Source organism: Lissotriton helveticus, chromosome 1_1 (assembly GCF_964261635.1).
Source record: "Lissotriton helveticus chromosome 1_1, aLisHel1.1, whole genome shotgun sequence".
NCBI classification, from domain to species: Eukaryota; Metazoa; Chordata; class Amphibia; order Caudata; family Salamandridae; genus Lissotriton; species Lissotriton helveticus.
Window position 1 is genome coordinate 1851791779 of NC_136057.1, and position 27779 is coordinate 1851819557.

Sequence of the window (27779 nt, forward strand, 5' to 3'; positions counted from 1 at the left end):
AGACAGATGGCGACAAAATGGCTACCAAATGTAGGTACCCGCAGGTGAACCTTGGCTACTATCTAAACATGGGAAATGAACAAATACTTTAAATCCAATATATGAGTTTCTGTTTTCTAGCTGTAAAACAACGCTTCGGGAACAAGTATTACCATTGGTTGCCATTCATTTCGAGTCTATTTTGAAAACGCTTCAAATTAATTTCTGTCCTTTAAGGTAAATTTGCAACACCGCATGTCTGCCATTGTCTGCTATACTGAAAGTTCACATTGACCTTTGTTACTTCCTGCTTATAATAAATGGGCATTAATTAAGTGTGTATGTTTTTTTTCTAATTTACTATATATAGTTTCAGGAATCGGATTTTATAAGGTATAAACCTCTTCGGATGTAGGTAAAGAGTAAATTGTACGTCACCTCAGTTTCATGGCTTTCTAAGAGCAAATGGGCTGCTGATTTGTGCCTCTATTTGGTCACTGAATTCATAGGTGAATTAAAGTATTCCAACGTTGTACACTGATGGATACTTTAGCTCTTATTAAATAGGTGAAGGGCAGGGCATTTGAAATTGAGGGGCTGATTAGCAGGTTTCTATGCAATTAGCCATTTTCAAGTTGGATGAAAAGGTGTTGACTTGAGACATTCTCTGGTGGAAAACTTTAGTCGCATAAAAGTAAGTAATGCATATCCCCATCCAAAATATAGTACATTGAGGGATCGACTTATGCAAATACCCCGGCAGCTAATATAATGCGCCATTGCAGCAAGAGTTCCAGAGATGCAAACGCTACACACCAGTAAGCCTATGGATCTGGTTTGAATGACCTTGTTTTTGGCATACAAAGCTAAGGTTTGTTGAGACAAGTTCCTAATGGACAACAGGTAGACAGCCACACTGTATTCTAATCATGGGAGAGACTTCTCAAGTAGATTACGTCAATGTAGCTTCTGATAAGATTCAAGAAGCATAGATCTACTCTCTCATTATGAGAGGGAAACTCACAGTGGGCACTTCAGTGGTACATACTTGGCCATGCTACATACTCTAAAAATACTTGAAGCCTCGGTTTAGGCAGCATAATTCAAACATTGGGCATACCAAGAACTGCCGGAGACATCACCCCACGGACGAGCTCCCTAATACCGCTTCTTTGTGAGGAATTTGAGGCTACCAATGGACATGTTATTCAGCACTACTGGCAGTGGCCCATACACATAGTAGAGTTAGGTCAAGGATCCCACGAAATATTTGGAAAAAACACATGAACTTACTTTCCAAGATGCAGCCAACAATGCTAAATTGAGCAAGATTGTATGTGTCAAGGATCAGTAACGTCTGCTGCGGCTGCAGCTTTGGATATTGAGAGGAACTGGGTTACTCGTTAAGGTGATGACTACCCACATTAAGCAATAAACATATTCCTTGTCAGGGTGAACCACTATTGTAACTAAATTAATCTGAGCTCAAACTCCTGGTAGCTATGGCACAGAGCAGACAGGCTTTACTTGGAGGCAATGTGTAAAGTATTCATGCAGTACCAGAACCGTGGGTTAATATCTAAAAGGAAGGTTTAGACCTGTCCAATAGGTTTATTTTAAGATGTCGAATTGCAGTTTAGTGAACTGCTCGACTCGGCTATAATGGTAGGCCTGACGTCATGTTGATGTGGCTGCTGTAGTAAATGGCACAATATGTGTTGCGGTCCTCTAGTGGTATTTAAATTACAGGCCCTGCGTACATCTGGTACCATATACTCGTGATTTATAGCTAAGTTAACTATGCCAGTTAGGAATATACCAATTCAACCATGTTAAAAGTGGGAGCAAAGGCACTCTACTACTGGTCAGCAGGGGTAACATGCACAGAGTTCTACAGCCAGAAAAAATAAGGTTCAGCAAAAAATTGAGGTAGGACATACAAGAAAGGCAACTTTCCTACAGATATAAAGAAAACTAAAATAGAATTCTCAACCCTTCATCGTAGTCAACAAATTCTAAAGCATTCCATTGTACAAGGTACAAAGGAAGGGTGGACACAGAAATTTCAATGTTCCACATCACAATTGTTCCTGTAAGATACCCAAAAAATTTCCCACGACCGAACTAAACACAGGCCCAAAGACCAGTAATGTATTGCCAAATGCAACAGAGGCACCAGAAAGAGAAACTGACTTATGAGACTCAAATGAAGAAAGCTGGCCAGCGTTCCATTAAAACATGCCAGAAACACCAGCACTTCTACTGCCACCACACCAGTAGTGGAGAAAACTCAGGACCCTGAACAGTGTGTTGGATAAAACTGAGATGGATTGCTCTGGGCCAAACAGTGTCTTAGAGTTACTTCATGACCCTCAGCAACCAAGCCCCAGTACACTAGAAGCAGAACCCATACCACGCAGAAAGTCAGACAGGGAGCCTTGCAATACAATACCTCACAATACAAGACATTGTGTGGAGGGAATCACTTCTTTCCCTGATGCTCAACCCATTGTTAGATTCACAGTGTTATGTGAAAGAATACGAGTAACAGATCTATTTGATTTATTTACCTATAAAGCAGAATTACAAGGTTATCAATGAGGTGGAATCTGGCTATTTCTGAGGCTCAACGGTGTGCTGGGAAGGTGTAGCCAATCCATGATTTCCTTCTTGCTCCCATAGTGTGTACACGTAGCCTCCTGGCAGCTAGCTTCTCTACTTAAGGCTTTGGTCAGGAGCCCACTCTTCTAGAGACATGAACAGAGAAATGGGAGAATGTTTTAAGCCCTGAATAGTTGCCATCATCAAGAGACTCTCCTGAAATCACCAGAACACTCAAGCAGAGGAGAGAGCGCTTCTTGGTGTGACCTTAGTGCCCGGTCATCTGAGCAACTGAAAATTACCCAGCCCCACTTCACAGCCACTGGGGTGTAGGAGTGTGGGTAGAGACCTGAGATCAGTAGCTGAGGAACTTAATTCTGCAGCCTGTGATGTCTGTACAGCTAACAAACTGTCTTGTGTGGCAGACAAGAAGCCTCAAGGGTGCTTAGGCAAGACAGGCCTTTCCTGGACTCTGGTGAGATGTCCGACAGGGCCTCTCCTTCAGCCTCGGTTGCCAATGATCTACTTGCCTCCACATCAAGCAGTTGCTGATCATTCGCACGGCCAAGCATTTCTAGCTTACATTCTGATGCGGATCATCAGAGACACTAAGAATTTAACTTCCGTCCATCTGTGCAAGGGAGGGCTTGGAGAGCAATCCACCACCCCAGTCATGGGGATGCAGGCTATATCTCTAGTCAGGTACCTTAGAGGGCAAGTCAAACTGTTACTCACAACTGGAGTTTACTGCTCCCACTGCACCATTTTAGTTTCTTGCCTTGCGTTTGAGTCCTGCTAATTACAAGAAGGGTGTCTATTCCACCATAATTTTCCTCTCAACCCTGCTGACAGCCATCTGTCTCTAGTTATGTGTTCAGTCTTGGTTTTAACTAGCTCGTTTGCACACTGCAGAGATGTCTAAAGCTCTGTTTTTCCTCTCAATTCAGCCACCTAGGCAAAGGACCCATCAACCAGCTCCAACCTAGTGTGCAAGGAGTCCTACAAAACTTCAGCTGGACGTGCTCTCTGAGTTAGGAGTGAAATACATTTACTGGGCTCATCACATCCCTCAAGGCACTGAGAAAAACAGTGTTGTGTTTACTTAGTTGATGTTGTTCTCCCTGAAAAGGATTATGATAATGGGTACAGGCCAGGATTATGCAACGCTGTGGCAGGTCCTATTACACCTCCTTGCCTAGTTCGTTGTTTTTGAAAGGTCAGGCAATGTACGCTCGCTTAAATTCACCCAATTCCTAGGGTGAAGAATTCTGTGCAAACAGAGCCACTGCATCCAAACCAACACCAGGTTGCCTACCACTCAGTAGGATCAGATTGAAACCAGAAGTAATCCCCAATAGCTAAAAAAGAGTCCAATATTCACATAACTTAAGCAAAATGTTACATAAGTCAGGGAGCTAATTTGTGGGGGAAATTGTGGTATTTGAAGGGTTTAACAGCTTCTGAAAATAGTAATATAAACCAAGACTTGAAATACTATTTTTACACTGCAGCGCTTATAGCTGAATACTTACCTTGAGGCTCAATGTCTTGTACATGGTATAAAGAGATCCACTCCCAACCAACAATAACCTGTGCTCCAGTTATTACACAGACTAGAAATTTATTAAAAAGCCAAAATAAATGAGTTAAGTCAGAGTCTTCAGGAGTAGAACCTTTAATGACAAACTTGAGTTCTTGAAATAGTTACAAAAAATATCAGCAGAAGAATATTACAGGGCAAGTCAAAGGGTTAATAATCTTGGGTAAAGCCCAGTGTTAAAAAATTGTCAGTTTTCTCCTATGTCGCGTCAAGCACTTTTTCATGGCTTCTTATCAAATGGATAGCTTCTCAGGAGAATGGCCCAAATGTAGAGCGGTTTATGACTTTTGGACCAAGCACCTACACGCACAGATTGAGGTAAGGAATGCAAGATATGGACTAACTTTTCATAAAGTAAGTCCTCCCCATTAGGAAGGAGTAATTCATCTTCCTTCACAGGAGCAAAGGCTGTAGCTATCAATAGTGCAGTGGCACCAGGGTCAAGGAGATCTCGGGATCCCCTGAACCCCAATTATGGATTCTTTTTAACACCCATCCTGTTGAAATCAGGCCAGTTTGTTACCTGCACTTGTGTCCATGTCATCTTTTGCGCTGCCACTGACCAATCATAGCAGATGTGAGAACCTTGATGCCTTTGGGCAAAGTTTGCACTTTATAAGACTAATATTCGTTCATTCATTAAACCAAATTCTGTTATGCTAAAAAAGGGACTGCAAAATTCACTTTTCAAACAAGTAGTTGATTTATTAAAGCGTTTAAGGTATTAATGAAATTAGTGAAACAGAAATTTCCCTTATCATGGAAAAAGGTGAGCATCCCTCAGACTAAGCACCCCACTTCTGGCAATCCAATATGCATATTGAAGGCATTTAGAACTGGGAGGTGCAAAGCCCAAGAGTGCCTTCCCAAATTACACTGGGCATCAGCTTCATCCCCAACATGTCAACAGCAGGTTTTCTTTTTTCTTCTCAAATCTTTATTTATACATTTTTCATTGTATTGAACCATGTACAATGTACAGTAAACACTGAAAAAGAAGGAAAGAAAAGACTGACACTTATCTCTTTTCCATAAAAGTATATGATTGAAGGTGTACCCTTCTGTCAGTGGGGTCTGGGTACCACCAAGTAGGCACAATGCAACATGTGCCCCCCCGACCCTCCTGTCAGGAGCACTCCATTTTTATGTCCCCAGAAGAATCCATGGTCCCCCTTACGTATTCCCAGGTTGCCCGTGTCCAGCCGTTTTCCACCAAGGGTTGTGGGCACATGGGGGGCTTAGGGGGCAGTGGAGTCCAACGACTGCCATTTTGTATTAAGCTGATTTACAGTCCAAAGGTAGCCCACTGTATATTTAAGGGGTCAAGTTGGGCTACTAGCCACCATTTTAGGTTCAGGTGACCTGGTGTCTGGTAGTGTGAGAGTAGGTTTGAAATATTTTCCCTCCCATCCGTCCTTTTACTCAGGGTTCCAGGGTTGCAAAAGATTTTCTGGGTTGTTAGTCGGGCTCCGTTGTTGAGACAAGTGCCCAGGGGCAAGGGTTGTGTATGCTGTCGTTTGGGAAAGGTGCTACAGGGGGCATGAAACGTTTAACAGGAGTTTGCAGAATTTGGTTCGCGTTGCCATTTGGGGAACCGTAGGCAAAGGGAGGGTAGGCAGGTAGTTAAAGGTTCAGTTTAGGACATTTGTTTACTTTCAGGTTCATATAGATCATGTGTCTCCAAACAGTCGAACACTAGCTACCAGTAGCCCCCAGAAACCTTCAGAGTAGCTCACAGCCTTGAGTTCATATTTAATTAAGCACAAGGTCATATTTTCCTTTTAAAGTTAAGGGAAGGCTGTGTTTATTTTACATTATTATTATCAGGCTGCAGGTAGCACGGCCGGATAATGAGCAGTGTGTGGTCAGATTTATGACCCAGGCTGGAGCTGGGGCACAGAGGTGAACAACTGAAGCACTCAAATCTTAAATACAATTCCTTGTCAACTCAATATTACAGCTGTGAACAAACTGATGCTTATGAATGCTTTTAAATGGGGAAAAAATGAAAATGAAAAGTTACCTTAATGATTAAGTTAACACTTCTTTTTAATTTTCTCCCATCCCAAAGTGTTGCATTTACAAAAAGCAGGCCTCTTGCTCGCATTGGCCAGTAGACACTGTACCATAAGTATAAATGAAAAATACAGCCATATTTTTTTTCTTTTTTTTTTTTCCCCTGGACTTGTAGTATTGTTTATTCCTTTATTTTTTTTTTACAATGTTTTTATTTTTTACAGCGTGATTGCCCCCCCTCCCTTGACAACCTCTCTTCCCGGTACAGGGTACTTTTTGAAATGTAACAATAGAAATAAAGAGTCATGAAAAAAAAAAAAAGGAATTTTAGAAAGATACAGGCTTCGAAGAGTAAAAAACAAATCCAAAAGAGATACTTAATAACATTTCTAGAACATTCGATATAACGCAACCTAGTTTGTCTATGCTGGGTTCCCTAGCCATATTTTAACTGGTTCCCAGATTTTCAATCCCTTTGCTTTTTTTCTGATACTTTTCCGACTATAAATGGAGATTTCGAGATTATATGTTGCTAAGAAGCGCATCAGCCACTGTTGAAATGTGGGTGGGCATTGGTCCAGCCATGCGGAGGTTAAACAGATTCTAAAGACAGCCATAGCAATATATATGAGTCCCTGCATGGCTATAGGTCTAATAGCTTTATCTACCCCTAGCACGATTTCTGCTATGCTGATCTCTATATCAACTTTGAATATTTCCGATAGGCAGTTGGAAACTTCTCGTTTAAAATTGTCTGGAGTACAACATGTCGCCAACATATGTATCAAATCAGCTTTAGGACTATTACATCTGGGGCAGAGAGTCCCCTTTCCCACTCCCCATTTTGAGATTTTTTCAGGTGTATAATAGAGATCGAAAAAGGTTTTGTAAAACTGAGCTTGTAGCTTGGTAGACATTAGAATAGAGCTGGATAATTCAAGTGCTTTGTGGGCTAGATCCTCTGTGATGTTGATATTATTTTGCCAAATATTGGCGTGTTTTTTGATATCGTCTGGTAGTGCAGCAATTAAATCTCTGTATATGTCCCCAATTTTTACCCTATCACAACTAACCACGGTGTTGATTGTTGGGATTTTCTTAAAGCAACCGTTGGGTCCCCCCTTTTTGAGAATAAAATCTCTTGATTGTAAGAACTTAAAAAAATCGTGCGGATTCAGCCCATGTTTAATTTTTAACGATTCAAATGAACAAAAACCAGTTGAATCAAAAAAAGAGCCGAGTTGCGAGATTCCCAAGCTCACCCATCGCCGCATGATGGAGTCCGAAAAAGTTTCGGGCAGGTTGGTGTTATTATCTATCGGAGTATAGAATGAAAACCTGCCTATCGCCAAATGTTTCCGAACCATATTCCAGACAGTATAGATACCCTTAAGTGTTTTAAATCGTTCTTTTTTGAGATGACATTCGTAGGGTAGCTTCCAGAGATGGTTATTGGCATTATTACCCAAAATTAATTCCTGTGGGGTTGGAGTCAAGCAAGTTGGCGTTGAGTCTTTTTTTTAAATTAGCAGTAAACGACTATATTTGATGGTTGTAGCCCACCAATATAGTTTGAAGTTAGGAAGGGCTAGGCCACCTCTGTCCCTGGAATGTGTGATATGTTTGTAGGCTCTTCGTGTTTTTCCATAGCCCCAAACAAAACGAGATAACATATTATCTATTTCGTTAAAAAGTGATAAGTCGAAATTGAGACAGATTGCCCGGAATAAATACAAGAATTTGGGCAAAAAAACCATTTTAATAAGATTACATCTTCCGATTATTGTTAAATGTAGGTTATTCAATCTCGATAAGGTTTTTTTTGTCTGTTTATTTAGGTCGGATGTAATATTAATGCCGAGATATAGTGTATTATCTGTAACTCTTGCATCTTCCATATTAATGTTATTATTTATTATTATCTGCGTTTTAGTTTGATTTAATTTGTATCCCGAAATCTCTCCAAACTTTTTGGCTTCTTCCTCCATTATCCCTACTGTTGTGTTTGGATCAGCAGTCACGATCGCGATATCATCTGCGAAGGCTAGAGTTTTAGTTTCATCATTCGATGTCTTCATGGGTAGTATGGTCGGATTAGTTTCTAGCTTAGCGATAAAGGGGTCGATGTAAATGGCAAAGAGCAGGGGAGAGCATGGACACCCTTGTCTTGTGCCTGATAATGAGCAGTGTGTGGTCAGATTTATGACCCAGGCTGGAGCTGGGGCACAGAGGTGAACAACTGAAGCACTCAAATCTTAAATACAATTCCTTGTCAACTCAATATTACAGCTGTGAACAAACTGATGCTTATGAATGCTTTTAAATGGGGAAAAAATGAAAATGAAAAGTTACCTTAATGATTAAGTTAACACTTCTTTTTAATTTTCTCCCATCCCAAAGTGTTGCATTTACAAAAAGCAGGCCTCTTGCTCGCATTGGCCAGTAGACACTATACCATAAGTATAAATGAAAAATACAGCCATATTTTTAAATGAGAGAAATTTAAAGTGCAGAATTTTTTTCCATATTTTTAACATTTTTGCAAAATATTTTTCTGCACTTTAAATTTCTCTTATTTAAACAGAACAAGTGTATGTTTGTGTTATACATGTAATGGTGGCACATATGCTAAAATATTTTTCTACACTTTACATTCCTCCCATTTAAACATAACATGTGTATGTTTGTGTTATACGTGTAATGGTGCCACATATGCCAAAAGGTATACCCTGTGCTGCAAATACATACCGCACAGGCTCTAAGTCACACATACAAATATATCTCATTTATACGCACACATGTTCATGCAACCCCCGCTCTCACTGACGCACATGGCAGCCCTGTCATAGTGCCCTTAGTCTAAGTATTTTGGTGAAACCATAGTATCTATCTCTATGGGCATTAGGCTTAAAGTCAATAAAGCTGGGTGTGGGGGTGTCTGTTAACAATGAGTGAGTTGTTTAGTCTTCAGTAGCTCACAATGATTTTCACTGATCAGAAGTAGCTCTCACTACAGAAAAGGTTGGATATCCCTCATATAGTTGCTCCTAAAATGAAGGGGAAATAGAAAGTTGGAAATGTTGAAATGTAATACAGTTAATGAGTTAGCGGCCGGTGGTTATGCTTGGGGGAAGTGTGGGAGTGGGGGGAGGGTTGGGGGGGGCTAGTTCAGTGGCTATATTGCAAGGTTTTCGTTTTGTAAGGGGGTTTGCCTGGATAATGTTGTGATGTGCACCTGTTTCAATAAAGCTGCCTTTTCCAAATACAAAATCGGTCAGTGTATGTACTGCCTCCCTCCCAACCTTAATGCGGAAGGAGTTAAGACCACAGCTTTTCCAATGGGTGGGTGAGTGAGGCCTGATAGGGTGTTGGGAGAGTGAAGGGTCTCCGGGAGGGGGTTGGCTTAGGGGGTGTAGGGGCTGAGTAGAGATTGGGGACTAGGCATTAGGGATTATGAGAGTGTGTGTAAATCAGTCAGATAATGGTGATGTGCGTAATGATGGGGGAAAGTGGTGGGGAGGAGTAATGGCCACTACTCTGAAAGAGTGGCCTGCCAGTGTCAGGCACGTGATAAGGGGAGGTCGACAAGATGATCAAGTAGGATCCGTGTGAGTTCAAGGGGGACTTGAATGCCGAAAATCACTGATGGGTATTCTTATCTTTCCTGGTCTTTGGGGCTCACGGTATCTAGGATCAGGGGGTTGTGACGGAGTTTATAGTTCAGACTGTGGAGAGTCTTTCGTACTCGTGGGCAGGCAGGGGTCTGGTGCACTGGAGGTTCTAGTTGATAGCTGAGAGAGGCTTCCGCAGCAGGCATTGCAACGTCATGGAATTTATGTTTTGTTTTGCATATAGCGAACAGTGGAGGCGAGCTGGTTAAAGACAGTGGAAGTCACACATCTTTTTGGTAGTGGGGCATGTATATAAAGAGGATCACAGCATCTAATGGTTACACATACAGCGTAAGTATGATATCCATGTAAACATGGACTATTAGACATCAATAAAAGCAGGGTCACTAATGCGCTCGCAAGGTAGAATAGGCAAAAATTACAGAATAGGAATAAAATAACAGTATAGCCATAAAATCACAGTATAGGCGTAAAACAACAGTATAGCCGTAAAATAGGCAAATATCACAGTATAGGCATAAAGTAACAGTGTAGACATAAAATCCCAGAATACGCGTATGATAGCGGTATAGGCGTAAAATATGCAAAGATATCATTAAAGGTATGATCTGGAATACATCAGCAGCTATTATCAGACTGTTCATTTAGTGAACATCAGTAGGTGGTTATCAGTAGGTGGTTAGTGCTACTTTGCATCAGTGCACTCAGGTTCTGTCCTGCAGGACAAGGGCATCAGGTGCTAGTAGTTGCCCCAGTGGGTCGCAGGGGATCAAAATTGTCTGGTGAGGGGGGAGGGGAGTTCAGGCCAGCTCCTAGAAGTCACCCCGCGAGGCCTCGAGTTCTGGCTCCACAGGCTCACCCTAAGTTGAAGCTGTGTTACAGGCTCTTATTAGAATGCACAAGGAGGAAACCTACATACAACAAATGAAGCTTATAACAGAAATCCTGCACAAAACGTTTCTCTTGTCCAGCCCAGGTCTTCAATAACCCTCACAAAAGAGACTCCACACTGATCAGAATGGTTATTTCATAAGTAATTGAGTGGACTGACTAAAAGATACTTAGAACTTAATCAAGACCTGGCTAGACAAATGAAAACATATTAGTATATAATGTCTTGCACATCTTTGTCAATTGGCATTATGCAACTTGCATTCCTGAACTTAAAATGAAAGGCGTAAGGGCCTTGCTGAGCATCTCTCACTTGACTTGTCCTTTGGCCATATTACCGACTCTGCATAAAACCTTACATGACAACCCACAGGAAGGAATTTTGAAATGCACAAAGTGCGGTGAGCATAAGATGCTGAAAGCTTTCTAGATTACAAATACACATCTGAATTAAAAGAGGGACATAGCTGTGGACATGCCCCCATGCCATAAGTGTGATCTTCTGACAGTCGTGCATTAACAACAGTAAGCATGTTGGGACATGTAGTTTCAGTTTCCCCATCAGGTAGCTGAGGCTTAGTTTGAGTTTCTGAAAAATTGAGGTCCGTTGAATGCCGATATGTATACTCTGAATAAGATAACTAAACTAAACCCCGATAAAACAGAGTTAGTTCTGACGGGAGGTTCTTTGAATCCTTGGAATTCAAATGTATGGCCCTCATCTCTGGGCTCCCCTCCTTCTCCAGCGTCTTCAGTAAAAAGTCTAGGTAACATGATAAGCAGTGACCTATCAATGAAACCCGAGATTAACTCGGTGGTCTCGGTCAGCTTCTTTCTTCTACGTAAAATCAAAAAAATTAGAAGATTCCTATCAACTGAATCTCTTACGTTGGTCGTCCTGGTGCTCATTATCTCACGCTTGGATTATGCCAACGCTCTTTATGTTGGCATCCCGGCGTATCAAGCACAACGCCTGCAACTAATTCAGAACCACGCTGCAAGATTAATTTTCTAACTCTCTGCTCGTCAGCATGTGAAGCCTCTGCTGAAACAAACGCATTGGCTCCCAGTGGTCCAGCGCAGTGCCTTCAAACTGGGATGTACAGTATACAATGCATGGTCCAACAAAGGCCCGAAATTCATTGCTGAAAGAATTCAGAAATATATTCCCTCCCGCACTCTTCGATCATCTAGTCATAATCTTTTGATCACCCCCAGGTTTAAGCGTATCAAACATGGGGGACTCAGGTTTTCAACGTTGGCTCCTCATTTCTGGAATTCCATTCCCCCGCCTATACGCAATGCTGATGCCTACCTCCAGTTTAGGAAACAACTGAAGACTTGGCTCTTTTTCAAAGCTTACAACTAACTATTAACAATCTATAGGATTAGCTCAGTTCTCTCATGTCCTAAGCGCCAAGAAACCAACCCGGTGAACGATGCGCTATACAAGCAATTTTAACATAACATAACATAACAGAGGGATGTGGAATCTGATTAACAATATCAGAGACATTACCTCCCATGTGTTGTCAATAGTGGAGCTGTAGTGTGTTTCTTGAGCACAGGCCATTGTAATAGTGTACACACACAAATAACAAATGTTGCCACGTTGCTTTGCCTACAAACTATTCTTCAGGTTTACCCTAAGATACTTTAATCAATGTAGATTTACTGTGTGCTTAACTGAAAGTGTTTCGAATTAGGCTCTTACTAGTTTCAACAACGCTGCTGCCCTACTGCACACGTCACAATAACTAACTCGATGCATAGCCATAAATGGACACGTCTGCTACATACCACTGAAGACTGCCGTCTACAGTCTGCCAGTCTCTGAGAGTCTAAAGTGGTTCTGGTGAACTTCACAGCTGAAGTGGTGCTGAGGTGGTGATGCCCTGAAACCGAGGTCAGTTGAGGTGGTTTTGCGCTGGTGCTGAGGTGGTGGTGCACTAGTGCTGCGCTGGTGCAGTGGTTGTCCTGAGCTAGTGCTGAGGTGATGCTGCGCTGATGCTGAGGTAGTGCTGAGTGATGTTGAGAAGGTGCTCTGCTGGTGCTGAGGTGGTACTGCACTGGTGTTTAGAAGGTGATGCTGAGGTAGTCTTAAGGTGGCGCTGGTCTGTTGCAGAGTTGGTGCTGAAGTGGTGCTGCACTGATGGTGAGGTGGTGGTGGTGCTTCACTGGTGCTTATGTGGAGTTGAAGTGGTGCTGTACTGGTGCTGCACTGGAGCAGCGGTAATGCTGCGCTGGTGCTGAGGTTGTGCAGATGTGGTGCTGATTGATGCTGAGGTGGTGCTGCACTGACGCTGATTGGTGCGGAGGTGGTGCTGACTGGTGCTGAGTTGCCACTGAGGTGCCATTGAGTGATGTTGAGGTGGTGAGGTGGTGCAGTACTGATGCGTAGGTAGTGCAACGTGTATGCTGTGCTGGTGCTGCTGGTGATGCTGAGGCAGTGCTAAGATGATGAGGTGCTGCATGATGCTGGGTGGTGCTGAATAATTGTGAGGTGGTGGTGCTGAGGTGGTGCTGCGCCGGTGCTTAGGTAGTGCTGGGCTGGTGCTTATGTGGTGCTGTGGTGGTGACCAGATAGTGCAGCATTGATGCTGCACTGGAGCTTAGGTGGTGCTGCGCTGGTGCCAGGATGGTGCTGCGCTGGTGCCGAGGTGGTGCTGCACTGATGCTGAGGTGGTGCTGAGTGATGCAAAGGTGGTATTGACTTACTACTAAGGTGTTCTGTGGTGGTGCTCAGATGGAGCTGATTGATGCTGAGATGGTGCTGTGGTGTTGCTCAGGTGGAGCTAAGTGATGCTGAGGTGGTGCTGCGTGATGCTGAGGTGGTGCTGAAATGGTTCTATGGTGGTGCTGTGCTGGTGCTGCGCTGATGGTGCGGGGGTGCTCAAATGGTGCGATGCTGGTGATGAGTGATGGATAGGAGGCGCTGAGTGTTGCTGAGGTGGTACTGAGATGGTACTGCGCAGGTGCTGAGTAAAGCTGAGGTGGGGCTTAAGTGGTGCTGTGCTGGTGTTGAACGATGCTGAGGTGGTCCTCCCAACCCCTGAACATGCGTACAGGTCATCGATGAAGTTACTTTGTAAAGAGCTCATAAACCTGTCCATTTTGATGAGGATGTGCCTCTGAGTCTGAGTAAGGCACCTCAGTGCAGATGGCCATACCTGCACAGACTTTCTGGGACAGACAGAAAAAACAAATTATGCTGCACACCTTACGCCTCAGCTACAAGCACTACAGTGGGTGCCAGACGTGGGCAGTTATGTCAACGTGTCCAGTGCACTCAAAGCATCTGAATGCACAGCCTACCCATTTTAGCTGGGTACCCGTGGGCCATTCTATCCAGCTCAACAAAGGCAGCACTAGGCACCCGTAATCTTGCTTGAGTTAAGTGTAGACTCTCGACTCTGCAGCTTGTGTTATCTCAGGGGACAGCAGATAGTGTGTGAAGGCAGACAGCAGGTGGTTGTGAAAAAGAAACACCAAACAGGAGCCTGCTTCGGAGGAGAGGAGGAGTGACGCAAAGTACAATTAAATTACCAGCAGCCTTGCAAAAGGGAGCCTGCACTTTGCACCGTACCTGAGACGGGAGGATCATGGGATGGGGAAGTGAGCAGGGGTAAGCAACAAGAAATTCAAACAGAACACAAGCATTTGCAATGCAATAGGTCTCGCATCAGTTAGAGGTAGAGTTATTGGCATTGTATTTCACATTTGGTTAATGTTTTTGTTTGGGTGTAGTGTATGTATTTGATGATAAACAGCTGTATGTATGTGTATGACGTATGTGTATTTGTAACTTCTGTTATGGAATGTGCTAAGGATGCCTTAAACAGGGTATTATAGCTCCCGCATACACCTTAAAATTGATACTGCTTCGTATGTACATTTTGTATAAAACATGCAACATAATAAAGCGCAGTGAGTTGCAGGTTGTGGTTCCCTTCCCAGCACTTTATTTGTAGCCGGTAAATATGTTAAGTCTGAACATATAATGTGTACGGCTTGTATGTGGCCCACATAATTAGTTTGAGCATTGCATCTGTAATCATGTGCGTGTATGTGCAGCTGGTTATTTATCGTGTGAGTTTAGTGAGGGGGTTTCACCTTTTTGCATGACTGGGTTTGAGTAGGAGTTGTTTTGAAGGGGCAAGCGTATGATGAATGGCATGCTGGGATATGTAGTTCTAAGCAATTTAACTATGGGAATTGAAGCCATGGAATTCTGCACCAGAGTTTAGGTATCACGGGGGCACACGTGACTATCCATCTGTTGGCAATTATTAAGCATACATTAAGCTTGGATAACTTCGTAGCACAAAATGAGGCTTTTGTTTAAATAGAGTAATGTGCCTCGGCACACTGTCAACAAGGAGCGGTATGGCAGCAGTTGAAAGATGAATGGAAGTGAAGTGTCAGCTTGGGATGCCGTTCTTTTAAAAGAAGTTCTGTACGCACATCGCGGTGAGTGGAGGGTAATATGCAAAGAGAATAAGGCTGATTAGTACAATGGTGGGATAACAACGTTGTAGCGTCGTGCTACCAAGAATGACGCTACACAATGGTCAATGATCACAAGCTCTTTATTTCACTTCTTCTCAGTTCCCCGTCCCTACTCTAACTAACTCTTTCCTGTGTCCGCTCCTCCTCTTCCTGTATCCCCTTAACTCCACCCACCAACAACTAGGCTGCACACAACCTTACATCTCCCCCTTTGTTAGCAAAATTAGAAAATGAAAGTCTGACTTGGTTATAGCTCTTCAATCAGCCGCACAGGTCGTCGAATATCTCGTCTGGGTTGTAGGACCACACCTTCTCCAGATTCAGTTTCGGCATGAGTCTCAGCTCTCTGTACTGCAGCTGTACTGCCAGATCCCTCTATGTCCGGTCTCTCAGTCATTTTGTGGAGGGCATCCTTGACAGTAGGGGCGCATCTTTGAAAGTTCAACACATTCCTGGTAATTCTCATGTTCTCTGATTCCGCTGTTAACATTGTACCCTTCTGTTGAGTAATCATAAGAGGCTCAGCTCTGAACTTGCAATCAGTCTTTCTTTGCTGTTCCTGCTTGACCAGAACACAGTCACCTTCTTGCAAAGATGAAGACCTGGCTCTCCTCCGAGTGTCGAAGGTACAAAAAATGTTGGTCAGGGTTTGAATAGTCAAAACATAGGTTAACTCATAAGAAATCTTCAAATTAATTTGTTGACTAAGACTTTTTCTTTACAGTACAAAAAGTGTTTATTCATACACATTCAGTGTTCAGTAAACATTATTATGAAAAAGTGTTTAAAAGGCAGAAAGTTAACATGGACCAATTACTTCATTGGTTGGTGTACATACTCTGGTGCATAAATCTTATTTCATGAATAATGAACTTTCCCGAGCATTTGAATTATATTATCCACAATGTAACATTTCAATGCGCTCAAAGTGACAAGGAAAGGAGACAGTTTAGGTGGGATAGGTGTGATTGGAGAAAGGTTAGGACTGGGTAAAGGGTGTTGTGACCATACTACAATCCTGGTAATATTTAGTACAGCCTCTACAGACTAATTTCGTTCATTAGTTCCAATAGGTTCTTTAACACAAGATCCGTATTACTTCATCAGTGATTTCCTGTGCTAAGAAAATTAGGTACAATCCGGTCTACGTTTCGACCCCTTGGTAAAGGGTTGATTGAAGCCTCATGCTGGGGTCTTCATCAGGACTCTTGGAAGTGGGAGCGCCTGTAATTAATATAGTTGTAGTGAGTGGAATATATCAAAGCATTCAACGTGATTGTACTGTAGCTACGCAATTAAGAAAGCTTCTTACTTAGTGGTTGGCCGTCCAATGGCCTTTACGGTTGGACCTTCATTGGTTCCATTTGGCTGTTATTGACCTAGAGAGTTTAAGAGATTACATGTTTTAGTGCACGGCTGGGTGTGGACCCTGCCCGTGACATGGTCGAGGAAATCCTAACTGGGGCACTTACTGGGAATGCTTCTAGTGTCCACGATGTATGGTAATTTATCCATCATAGTTGTTCTCAGATGCTTCATTGCGAAGAATATTCATGAACACAGGTTCTTTCTGGGAATGAGAAAAATGGTACAAGGTCCGCTTTAGCATAACACATCCATGTGGATGCTTAGTGGATCAATATCATTATTGGTCTGACTTCACATATGCCCTGTTGGGCTAAATTGTCTAAAGAAACACCATGGTTTGTGGTGCTTCTGGGGAGGAGGGGTGCGGTCGGCCTGTATCCCGATAAATGTGCTTAGGGGTTCTACACATACATAGTGGCATGCGGATATTTTGCCAATGCTATGATCACATTTATCGTGCCTAACGGGGACTCAATTAGCCAAGAAAACCCAGCGGTTCTGCACACACATTAAAATCCCCAATGCGTTTTCGACATATACCGTGGGCTTAATTATTCAAAATCGCCATGTAGTTAGTCGTATACTGAGGGAAGGCTCTACCGCATTTGCGGTGCTCAAGAATTCGCTCTCGCGCTTACCTTTACAGCCCCTCTAGGGCGCGTGTACTCCTCAGCGCTGCCGGGCCGCAAATGTCAGCCGCGAGGTGCAGCCGCTCGATACTATCCGAGGGCTCGTCTCACAGCGGCCAATAGGGATGCGAGCACCCGTTTTGGGTTAAGGGAGTGTTTCTAAAGTGCCGCCGTCCTGTGTGCTCAGACATAGTCCACCAAATGTCAAAGTCGGCGTTTTAATTGAGGAGAGCAAAACTCATAATCATGTTTACTAATCACTTTGCTCAAATAGGTTTCGGTTTTGCATACCGTCTAACGGGGGCATTCAGCATTGTGTTGCCAGATTAGTACGTTGTTATACTGTTTTCTTAATTACCCGTATTTAGTCTAGGGAGTACGTTTACAATCCCACCTGCATTGGTCTGGCCCAGCACAGCGTTCGTCGGGTGTTCGAAAAGGGTTTGTGATTCACAAAAACGGCACTCATAGTCCTATGTCATTATCCCTTGTACATTTGTGCTTCGGTTCACATTATACCTTGATGGCATTCGGAATTCTTAAGAGGCATTCAACATCTCAATTGCAGTGTACTACATGCATAGATTGAATTAATGAAATTTATCAATCAAAATTACGCGACATGATATTTACAGTGGATTATTCTGTACCACTCAACAACCCCTGTCAATCAATACATAGGTTAATAAACACCCTATGGTTAGGCGAGTATATATGGCTAGCTGACATGGCCTATTGTTGTTTGAGCACGGCAGTCTACAATCATATTGAATGGCATACATATCTTAAGTTAAAATCATGTTCGATCTGGTATATACATCCTTTTTTACTGGTAATCATAGTTAGGTGGTCTATTCACAATTTATCAGGGCCATTTGTGCAAAGGTCGCATCATTCTCATTTAAACCTTTTTGTACAGAATCAAAGGCCTGCATCCATTTACACTCCCTGACATTCATGATGGAATTAAGGTCCCCTCCCCTAGGGCCCAGTGAGATTTTTTCGATACCAACCCATTTGAGGGACTCTGGTGTGTGGGTCATTGCTTGGAAGTGTTCAACTAAGGGTGCCCCCAACGTTTGACATCTGATTCTGCTGCAATGTTGTAGAATCCTGTTCTTAATTTTCTGCTTGGTTTGGCCTATGTAGATCAGACCACATGGACAAAAGATGGCATAAATTACTCCATCGCTGTTGCAATTGGTAAATGCTTTCAGATCAATGCTCACATTGTTGTGAGTGACTTTCTTTGTCTCAATACACATAGCACAAGCCTTACAGCTGCTGCATTTGTAGTTACCTAAAATGGTTGGCAAATTCCACATTGTTTGTAGTGTTGGTGCAGGAGGAGTGTCCAATGTTGAACGTACCACCAGGTCTCTGATGCGTTTGGATTTTTTAAAAGCATGCATGGGGGGTTCTGGTACTTCGATGGCATCAGATATGATATTCCAGTGTTTGTTCACTATTTTGCGTATCTCATTACTCTTAGTACAAAACGTAGTCACACAAATCATCCGATTTTCCGGAGTTTTCCGGTCCTTGGGTATGAGTAGGGTTTCTCTGTCACTGAACCACGCCCTTTTCCGTGCCCTCTTCACCAGTCTCTTGGGGTAACCTCTCTCTATTAGCCGGGAGATCAGCTCATCAGATTCAGCAAAATAGTCGTCTTTCATGGTGCAGTTCCTCCGGATCCGGAGGAACTGTACGAAGGGGAGATTATCCCGTAGTGCTCGTGTGTGATGGCTGTTGTATCTTAGAAGGGTGTTCCTCTCGGCTGGTTTTCTGTATAGGGTAGTGTAGAGTGATCCCTCACGTTCTTTTATACTAATGTCCAAGAAATCTATTGATTCATTACTGCAATGAGTTGTGAATTTGATGTCGTCTGATTGAGTATTCAGCCATCGACTGAATGCTTCTAGATCCTGTTTACTACCAGTCCAGATCATGAAAATGTCATCAATGTATCTATGGTATTCTGATATGTTGGTCGCAAACGGGTTGTGGGTGGAGAGGATAATGTTCTGTTCAAAATCATTCATGAACAATATCGCCAGGTCCGGGGCAAAGGCTGCCCCCATCGCCACTCCCTTGCTTTGCATATAGAATTTGTTTTGAAATATAAAAAAGTCTAAGATACAACAGCCATCACACACGAGCACTACGGGATAATCTCCCCTTCGGACAGTTCCTCCGGATCCGGAGGAACTGCACCATGAAAGACGACTATTTTGCTGAATCTGATGAGCTGATCTCCCGGCTAATAGAGAGAGGTTACCCCAAGAGACTGGTGAAGAGGGCACGGAAAAGGGCGTGGTTCAGTGACAGAGAAACCCTACTCATACCCAAGGATCGGAAAACTCCGGAAAATCGGATGATATGTGTGACTACGTTTTGCACTAAGAGTAATGAGATACGCAAAATAGTGAACAAACACTGGAATATCATATCTGATGCCATCGAAGTACCAGAACCCCCCATGCATGCTTTTAAAAAATCCAAAAGCATCAGAGACCTGGTGGTACGTTCAACATTGGACACTCCTCCTGCACCAACACTACAAACAATGTGGAATTTGCCAACCATTTTAGGTAACTACAAATGCAGCAGCTGTAAGGCTTGTGCTATGTGTATTGAGACAAAGAAAGTCACTCACAACAATGTGAGCATTGATCTGAAAGCATTTACCAATTGCAACAGCGATGGAGTAATTTATGCCATCTTTTGTCCATGTGGTCTGATCTACATAGGCCAAACCAAGCAGAAAATTAAGAACAGGATTCTACAACATTGCAGCAGAATCAGATGTCAAACGTTGGGGGCACCCTTAGTTGAACACTTCCAAGCAATGACCCACACACCAGAGTCCCTCAAATGGGTTGTTATCGAAAAAATCTCACTGGGCCCTAGGGGAGGGGACCTTAATTCCATCATGAATGTCAGGGAGTGTAAATGGATGCAGGCCTTTGATTCTGTACAAAAAGGTTTAAATGAGAATGATGCGACCTTTGCACAAATGGCCCTGATAAATTGTGAATAGACCACCTAACTATGATTACCAGTAAAAAAGGATGTATATACCAGATCGAACATGATGTTAACTTAAGATATGTATGCCATTCAATATGATTGTAGACTGCCGTGCTCAAACAACAATAGGCCATGTCAGCTAGCCATATATACTCGCCTAACCATAGGGTGTTTATTAACCTATGTATTGATTGACAGGGGTTGTTGAGTGGTACAGAATAATCCACTGTAAATATCATGTCGCGTAATTTTGATTGATAAATTTCATTAATTCAATCTATGCATGTAGTACACTGCAATTGAGATGTTGAATGCCTCTTAAGAATTCCGAATGCCATCAAGGTATAATGTGAACCGAAGCACAAATGTACAAGGGATAATGACATAGGACTATGAGTGCCGTTTTTGTGAATCACAAACCCTTTTCGAACACCCGACGAACGCTGTGCTGGGCCAGACCAATGCAGGTGGGATTGTAAACGTACTCCCTAGACTAAATACGGGTAATTAAGAAAACAGTATAACAACGTACTAATCTGGCAACACAATGCTGAATGCCCCCGTTAGACGGTATGCAAAACCGAAACCTATTTGAGCAAAGTGATTAGTAAACATGATTATGAGTTTTGCTCTCCTCAATTAAAACGCCGACTTTGACATTTGGTGGACTATGTCTGAGCACACAGGACGGCGGCACTTTAGAAACACTCCCTTAACCCAAAACGGGTGCTCGCATCCCTATTGGCCGCTGTGAGACGAGCCCTCGGATAGTATCGAGCGGCTGCACCTCGCGGCTGACATTTGCGGCCCGGCAGCGCTGAGGAGTACACGCGCCCTAGAGGGGCTGTAAAGGTAAGCGCGAGAGCGAATTCTTGAGCACCGCAAATGCGGTAGAGCCTTCCCTCAGTATACGACTAACTACATGGTGATTTTGAATAATTAAGCCCACGGTATATGTCGAAAACGCATTGGGGATTTTAATGTGTGTGCAGAACCGCTGGGTTTTCTTGGCTAATTGAGTCCCCGTTAGGCACGATAAATGTGATCATAGCATTGGCAAAATATCCGCATGCCACTATGTATGTGTAGAACCCCTAAGCACATTTATCGGGATACAGGCCGACCGCACCCCTCCTCCCCAGAAGCACCACAAACCATGGTGTTTCTTTAGACAATTTAGCCCAACAGGGCATATGTGAAGTCAGACCAATAATGATATTGATCCACTAAGCATCCACATGGATTTGTTATGCTAAAGCGGACCTTGTACCATTTTTCTCATTCCCAGAAAGAACCTGTGTTCATGAATATTCTTCGCAATGAAGCATCTGAGAACAACTATGATGGATAAATTACCATACATCGTGGACACTAGAAGCATTCCCAGTAAGTGCCCCAGTTAGGATTTCCTCGACCATGTCACGGGCAGGGTCCACACCCAGCCGTGCACTAAAACATGTAATCTCTTAAACTCTCTAGGTCAATAACAGCCAAATGGAACCAATGAAGGTCCAACCGTAAAGGCCATTGGACGGCCAACCACTAAGTAAGAAGCTTTCTTAATTGCGTAGCTACAGTACAATCACGTTGAATGCTTTGATATATTCCACTCACTACAACTATATTAATTACAGGCGCTCCCACTTCCAAGAGTCCTGATGAAGACCCCAGCATGAGGCTTCAATCAACCCTTTACCAAGGGGTCGAAACGTAGACCGGATTGTACCTAATTTTCTTAGCACAGGAAATCACTGATGAAGTAATACGGATCTTGTGTTAAAGAACCTATTGGAACTAATGAACGAAATTAGTCTGTAGAGGCTGTACTAAATATTACCAGGATTGTAGTATGGTCACAACACCCTTTACCCAGTCCTCACCTTTCTCCAATCACACCTATCCCACCTAAACTGTCTCCTTTCCTTGTCACTTTGAGCGCATTGAAATGTTACATTGTGGATAATATAATTCAAATGCTCGGGAAAGTTCATTATTTATGAAATAAGATTTATGCACCAGAGTATGTACACCAACCAATGAAGTAATTGGTCCATGTTAACTTTCTGCCTTTTAAACACTTTTTCATAATAATGTTAACTGAACACTGAATGTGTATGAATAAACACTTTTTGTACTGTAAAGAAAAAGTCTTAGTCAACAAATTAATTTGAAGATTTCTTATGAGTTAACCTATGTTTTGACTATTCAAACCCTGACCAACATTTTTTGTACCTTCTATACTGACCCAGGTCAGAGGGTTTTTAGGGTTAACCCCATTAATAATTCCCTTCTCCTCCGAGTGTCAGCGTAGGATTTCATTTTGTTCTTGCGCCCTCGATCAGCTACTACTAACTCCTCGTGTGTTCTTGTCGGCGACACCGGTCGCAGGGCTCCTTTCCACATTGGTATGCGTGTTCTGATTGGTCGTCCCAACATGAGAGTGGCAGGACATTTCCCTGTAGTGGCATGAGGTGTCGTTCAATATGCCCTCAAAACTTCGTTGAGAGCCATTCGTAAGTCCTTCTTGTCGCTGGTGGCTTGCTGGAATGTCTTTTTTAAAGTTGCCATAAATCGCTCCACCATGCCATTGGCCGGAGGCCAGAGGGGAGTGATCTTGCGGTGCCTGAAGTTCAGGTGCTTTGCAAATTCTTCAAATTCGTGCCCGTTGAAAGGGGGCCCGTTATCAGTCTTGAGTTCTTCAGGAATACCCCAGGCCGCAAACACTTCATCCAACACCGCAATAGTGCTGGTGGCACTGGTAGAGGGTACAAACTGAGCTATTGGAAATCTGGAGTACTCATCCATTATCACTAGGACATATTTGCCCGACTGAATGGGTCCATAAAAGTCCATGGCGAGTTCTTGCCATACACCACTAGGTAGCTTTGACATTTGTAGGGGTGCTGGAGGATCTCCTGAATTGACCAGTTGGCACTGGGGGCAGTCCTTTAGGGTGAGCTCCACCATCTGGTCAAGTAGTGGGAACCACACTCGCTCTCCGAGCGCTCTTTTTGTACCGACCACTCCACGATGACCCTCATGGGCTAAGTTGATGACACCCTGGCGGAGTTGCATCGGGACGACAATCCGTTGGTCCCTCAGTAGGAGCCCCTCTGAGGTAGCAGATAGTTCTTCGCTCACATGCCTAAAGGCCTGCATCTCTTGTCGGACGTGTGGATCGCATCCTTCCTCTTCTCTGTCATGGCGCCATCGATTGGTCCGCAATTGGCGCATCACCTTTTGAAGGATGTCATCTCGAGCAGTGGCTGCACATATTGCCTCCAATGGAACCGCCGGTGGTCTGGCATGGTCCACTACGAAGTGGATGTACTCTTCGGCCACAGATGGACATGACGCCTGTGATGCTTGAGGGTGTCTGGACATATAATCAGCTGGATTCGCTGATTTTCCTGATTTGTGCACTATAGTATACGTGTACTCTTGTAGACGCAAACCCCAACGCTCATTTCGAGGTGGCATCTTGGCTCTGGGATTTGCCATGCCCAGAAAAGATCGAATGTCACTCACATCCTGCGGACTCTTGGTATTATTTAAGGCCACTACCTTTTCAGGATCAGGCTTCATCCCGGCTCCGGAAAACACATGACCAAAGAATTTAAGAGTGGATTGATGAAACTCACACTTATCTTTATTGAGAGTGAGGTTGGCCTCCAGAAGAGCATGGCACACCCGGTCCAGTGCTTTGTCATGCTCTTGAACGTTCGAACCATATACCAGAATGTCATCACTATAATTAAGTGTATTTGGTATGTGCTGGATAGTATGGCGGATGGCTTCTTGAAAGATCTCCGCGGCCGATGAAATGCCAAAACGAAGTCGTTTGTAGCGGAATAGCCCTAGATGAGTGGCGAATGTTGTTATATATCGCGACTTCTCATGTAATTCCAACTAGTGGTACCCCTTATTTAAGTCTAATTTGGAGAAGACTCTTGCACCATTTAATGATGAAATCATGTCACTCAAATGGGGTCCTGGATGACATTCCCTCTCGATGGCCGTGTTGGGAAGCCTCATATCCACACACAAGCGCACCTTGTCGGGTGTGCCCTTCTTTGGCACTATGACTACTAGTGACACCCACGGTGTTGGCCCTTCGGTCCTCTCAATGATGTCTGTCTGTAGCAACTCTTGAATTTCATCTTCCACCGCTTGTTGAAGGTGGAAGGGCACTCGTCTATGATGTTGAGCGACGGGACGTATCCGTTTGTTGATGTGCAACCGGATCTGGCACCTGTTCATTTTCCCAAGTCCGGTGAATAATTTTGGGAACTTGTGTATGATGTCTGGATCATCACTTACTCTGTACAAGATCTCAACCAGCCGAAGACGCTCCGCAGTGGGCAGACTGAGGAGACAATCAGCTTCTGGGCCTTCAATCACGTGAATATGTGCCGGCACAGAGGTATTTTCGTGCTTGAGAGTGGTTGCAAATTTCCCCAGGCAACGGAGAGGTTTCTTCGACATCCACGTGAACACTCTGACATAGGCCGGGCTCAGTGTGGGTGGCGGTTTCATTTTGTTTTATTCGGTCACAGGGATATAGTTCAGTGAGGCCCCACTATCCATTACAAACTTGGTTGGATGAGTTCCCACACGGATGTCTAGTCTGGGATTTTTTTTAATTGATCTGGATCCGCTACCATGCATACATACTCATCAGTATACACCGAGTCCCGAGATGTTGACCTGGATCCTCTGGATGGGGACCTTTTCTCCCATTGAGACCTGCGAGACTCTCTGCTGGAGCGTGAGGAACCAGAGGAAGACTCCGGCCGATCCATGCCGCCTGGTGTCAGGGCGAGACAATCTCATTGTCTCTTTCATCCTTTCTTTGCGATATTCTCCACACATGGCCTCAAAGTGATTTTCCCTTCCGCATTTTCGACATTGCTGACCTAGTGCTGGACAGCTGTCAGTGTGCGGAAAGTCGTATCCGCACCGATAACACTTTCGGGGACGATCCCGCTTCTTGTCCCCACGGCCAGACTCATGACATCTGCTTCCTGTGTAATGTTGGCGGGACGGTGGCCTGGATGCCCAGCGTCGGTCTCGAGAGCGTCTGCGAGAGTCCTTCGCTTGTACCCGATGTGCTTGTTCCCGCCTCTCACCATGTCTCGCCTCCATTCTTCTAGCATGTTCCTCTGCTTGATCATAGATCCAAGTCATCTCTTCAATGTCATCAAGGTTGTGACTTTTCCTTAATAGCCGCCTTCTGAGGGTCTCTGATTGGCACGCTTCAATTATTCGCAGTCTTATGGCATCATCTGTGGAGAATGCATCAAACTCACAATATCTAGACAGTCGTCGTAGTCTCATAATAAACGTACTCATCAACTCTTCTTTTTCTTGACGGGCTTGATGAAACATGTACCTTTCATAGTCCACATTTCTCTTATGTAAAAATCTTTTGTTTAGAGCGTCACGCAACTTGACATATGATCCAGTTTCAGCCGGTGGTAATTCCTTGATTACCTTACTGACTTCTTTCCCGACCAGATTGCGTAGTGCAATAAATTTTTCTTCTTCATCCGTGACCTTGGATCCTTTCATATAGTCCTCAAAGTCCTCCGCCACTCCTCCCATCTAGGTCCCATGCCCCCTACAGCTATCAGGGCCAGTGGTTCTGGAGTATGCAAATACGAGACACTGGTCGTTGTTGGCGCGGTTGCGGCCGCACCCGCCGCGTTCCGTTGTGGGGACGTCGTCATCTTTGGTTTTGGTTCCTTTGCTTTTGCTTATGCTTGTTTGCTTTTACTGTTGCCTTTGCTTGTGCTTGTTTTCTTTCTTCTCTTGCATTTACTCGTACTTGTTTGCTTTTAATGTTGCCTTTGCTTGTGCTTATTTACTTTTACTGTTGCCTGACTTCAAGATGGCCGCCCTATGCTTTGAATGGGGCTTGGGGCTCACCGCCTGACACCAAGATGGCCGCCGCTATGGAAATCTCGTTTCCCACGAGATCTCAGGCTCCTTCATTCTTGCAGGCTCACGCTTCAACCGGGACTCACCGGCAGCCGGTCTCTGCACATCCACACGCTCCGTGGACCTTGGAGCAGCAGGTAAGATCGGGGTGGGCTCCCGATCTTCGTTATTCCTCCACACCACGCGACCTCGTGTATGCAGGGGGGCACCAAATCCAGCGCTCGATCGCGCAAATCAACGGGGCAATTTTAGCGCTTACTAGCGCTTCGCTCACGGGGCCTCTCCCGCTGGGGCTCAACGCGATCGCTTACTCGCGGAGCATCGAGCGCTTACCGCTGGCCGGACACTGGCGGCGGCAGTCTCCCGTGCAGCACACGTGTCGCGACGGCGACTTTCTCGGCGTGCTGTCCAGGAACGGGTCACCCGTTGTCGGGATTCAGGGGTGGCAGACTGCACCAACCCACCCTCGTCGCCAGCTGTAGCATCGTGCTACCAAGATTGACGCTACACAATGGTCAATGATCACGAGCTCTTTATTTCACTTCTTCTCAGTTCCCCGTCCCTACTCTAACTAACACTTTCCTGTGTCCGCTCCTCCTCTTCCTGTATCCCCTTAACTCCACCCACCAACAACTAGCTGCACACAACCTTACAAACGTGAGAAAAGGTTACGTTATGAAGGGTTTCAGGTCAGTTGTTTGAACCTAAGTTCAGGAGAGGGGTGAACAGAGTGGGTAAAACAGCAATAGGGTTGTAGATTTGGGGTTAAGGCACGTATAAACGAGTAATGTCTACTAACAACTGCTAGAAGTTTGTAAATTTGTAGAAAGCATGGATTACAATGTACTTTTTAAATGTAACTTTTGAATGTAGTGAGCAAAAGTAAAGTACACGAATAGTAGTGTTTGAATACTCTTTTGCCTTGTAGATACCCCGACTAAGGGAATTTTCATTCCCGAAATGCATTGGGTGACGCCAATAAAATCGTGATTTGTGTAAACGCACGCTCCATTTGTGTTTAAGTCATCAGTCACAGCATGAGAGACGCATGAGTAAAATAAATTGATTAAGCAAAACGTGAAAAAAGGATTAAAAATGATAAAAATAAGGAGCACATAAAGAAGCATGGGAACATTTGATTTATTGGATTCATACAGTCCAGGTTTTGGCTGTGCAGCCGGAATGGTTCCAGGATGTGGTTCCTTCGTGTTTTGTTGTCATTGAGAAAGCGCAATGGGACAGGGTGCGTACCATGCTTGCACGCCTTTAAAAGCTCTAACAGAGAAATACGATGAACATTAGGATGATTAAAGAAGAAAAAAGGTGTGCATCTCACCATCTTTCAATGTTTTCCACATAATTGTGTACCTGGTTTGTGCACTCAATAGCCAGGTGTGTGCTTTGTATTTTGATATTGTACGCGCTGCTTTTCCTCTCCTTAATTACTGTTTTTTTGTTTTGGGCAACATGCCAAGTGTGTTAGTTGCCACAGCAATACCAGGAATACCTTAATGAGCATCAAGCAACGCCGTGCAACCGGGGCTGGACTGGGAACCAAAAGCGGCCCTGGCAAAGTGCTCAGCC

At 44.0% G+C, this 27779-nt stretch overlaps 1 protein-coding gene across 2 annotated transcripts in view; it reads right to left on the reverse strand.

Moving 5' to 3' along the window:
* ALDH9A1 (aldehyde dehydrogenase 9 family member A1) overlaps window positions 1–27779 on the reverse strand; it is a 262831-nt gene that overhangs the window by 217596 nt on the left and 17456 nt on the right. The window lies entirely within an intron of this gene.